The sequence below is a fragment of the Rhinopithecus bieti genome, unplaced genomic scaffold (assembly GCF_001698545.2).
Source record: "Rhinopithecus bieti isolate Rb0 unplaced genomic scaffold, ASM169854v2 scaffold_18862, whole genome shotgun sequence".
Lineage (NCBI taxonomy): Eukaryota > Metazoa > Chordata > Mammalia > Primates > Cercopithecidae > Rhinopithecus > Rhinopithecus bieti.
In genome coordinates this window covers 220,014-222,666 of record NW_016809237.1, presented here as the reverse complement: position 1 = coordinate 222,666, position 2,653 = coordinate 220,014, and positions in this window count along the sequence as shown.

Sequence of the window (2,653 nt, the reverse complement as noted above, 5' to 3'; positions counted from 1 at the left end):
GGCAACAAAGTGAGACCCTGCAAAAAAGAAAAAAAAAAAAAAGAAATAAATAAAGATCTGAAGGAGGTGAAGGAGAGCCATGGTGAGAAACACGGTCCAGGCAGAGGGAACAGCAAGTGCCAAGACTCTGAGGTGGTACTGGATCTGTTGAGTTTGAGAAAGGGCGCACTTGGCTGGTTGCAGTGGCTCACACTTGTAATCCCAGCACTTTGGGAGGCCCAGGCGGGTGGATCACCTGAGGTCAGGAGTTCAAGACCAGCCTGGTCAACATGGTGACATTCCCTCTCTACTAAAAGTACAAAATTAGCTGGGTGTGGTGGCCCACACCTGTAATCCCAGCTACTCCAGAGGCTGAGGCAGGAGAATCGCTTGAACCTGGGAGGCGGAGGTTGCAGTGAGCTGAGATTGTGCCATTGCACTCTAGCCTGGGCTATAGAGTGAGACTGTCTCAAAAAAATAAAAGAAATCAATAAATTAATAAATTAAGGAAAGAGAAAGGGGTCAATTGTGATTGAAGGGGTCTGGGAGGAGACGGGAAAAGAGGAAAGTCAGAGGTGACTGACCCTTTTGTGCCTTCTTCTTGGATCACACCCTCATTCAAATATTTCTCTTACTTCCTCCTAAGAGCTGAGGACGGAGCCCTGGGGCTGGCCACTAGAGGCCACCCTCTCCATGGCTCACAGGGTCACTGCATTGTCATCATGCAGTTGGCTCTCACTGAGCCCCAACTGTTCCTCAAATACCACTCCAAGCATTTTACATGGATAAATTCAGCTCATTCCCATACATCTTTAGGAGTTAGATGCATTTAAAATGTTTTCCTGGCTGGGCGAAGTGGCTCATGCCTGTAATCCCAGCACTTTGGGAGGCCGAGACAGGCAGATCACCTGAGTCAGGAGTTTGAGACCAGCCTGGCCAACATGGTGGAACCTTGTCTCTACGAAAAATACAAAAATTAGCTGGGCGTGGCAGTGTGCGCCCATAATCCCAGCTACTCGGGAGGCTGAGGCAGGAGAATCACTTGAATCTGAGAGGTAGTGGTTGCAGTGAGCCGAGATCGCACTACTGTACTCCAGCCTGGGCAACAAGAGCGAAACTCCGTCTCAAAATAAATACATAAATAAATAAAAATAAAATAAAAAATAAAAATTGTCCCTGGCCAGGTGCGGTGGCTCATGTCTGTAATCCTAGAACTTTGGGAGGCTGAGGGTAATCGTTTCAGCCCAGGAGTTCAAGATCAGCCTGAGCAACACAGGAAGACTCTATTTCTACAGAAAAATTTTAAAAATTAGCCAGGGGTGGTGGCACGCGCCTGTAGTCCTGGCTACTCAGGTGGCTGAGGCAGGAGACTTGCTTAAGCCTGGGCAGTTGAGACTGCAGTGAGCCGTGATCAGGCCACTGCACTGTAGCCTGGATGACAGAGCAAGACCCTGTCTCAACAACAACCACCAAAATATGTTTGGGCCTTGCAAGATTAGAGAAAAAAAAAATTAAACAATAAAAATAAAATAAAATATTTTCCTGTAGTCTCAGCTACTTGGGAGGCTGAGGCAGGAGGATCACTCGAGCTAAGGAGTTACAGGCCAGCCTGGGCAACATAGAGAGAGCTTGTCTCTATAAAAAGTTAATTGATTACTTTTTAAAATAAAGGTTTTTTTTCAGCCTTATTGAGGTATAATAGACATACACAAAACCATGCACATTTTAAGCATACAATCTGATGAGTTTTCACACCTGTGAAGTCACTATTACAGTCAAGATACTTAATTTATCCACAGAATAAATAAATAAATTCTATTTATCCACAGAATAAATAAATAAATAAATTTATTCCTGCCTGAGGTGATGGCTCATGCCTGTAATCCCAGCATTTGGGAAGCTGAGGTGGGAGGATCTCATGAAGCCAGGAGTTTGAGACCAGCCTGGACAACATAGCGAGACCTCGTATCTACAAATAAAATTTTAAAAATTGACCAGGCATGGTGGCTCCTGTCTGCTGTCCCAGCTACTCTGGAGGCTGAGGTTGGAGGATCATTGTTGGAGGCTGCAGTGAGCTATGAAAGCACCACTGCACTCCAGTCTGGACAACAGAGCCAGATCCTGTCTCGATAAAACGAACACTGAAAAAAACCTCCCTGGCGCACTTTATTCATCCCTCCCTCCTGCGCCTGCCTACCCGTGGATTTTTTTCCCTGTGCATAATTCTCATGAAGATTCGTCTATGTTGTTACGTGTATTCCAGCCCTATTTTGCACATGAGGAAACTGAGGCACAGCGGCGTGACTTGCCCCGGAGGTCACAGTAGTCGATTTGGTCCCAGCCCAGGGCGGGTTCTGGGTCCGCAGCCCGCGCAGGTGCGCTCGGGTGGCGGGGCGGGCGCGGCAGGTGCGCAGTCTCACCTGGACGCCTGCCCGGTCAGTCCTGGACCTAAGGGCGGGGCCAGGGGCGGGGGCTCCCCAGCTCTGCTGCCTCTGATAAGGGCCTGAAGGGACTGTCGCACTCCTGGCGGTGTGATAAGGCGGGCGTGGGGAGGCCGTGGGGAGGCGTCCAGGTTTGAGGTCCGCGCCTGCCGACCCAGGATCGGGGCAGGAAAGGCGGCTGGGGCGGGGAGAGGGCGGGGAGGGGCGGGCCGTCTGGCTTGGCCACGCCCACC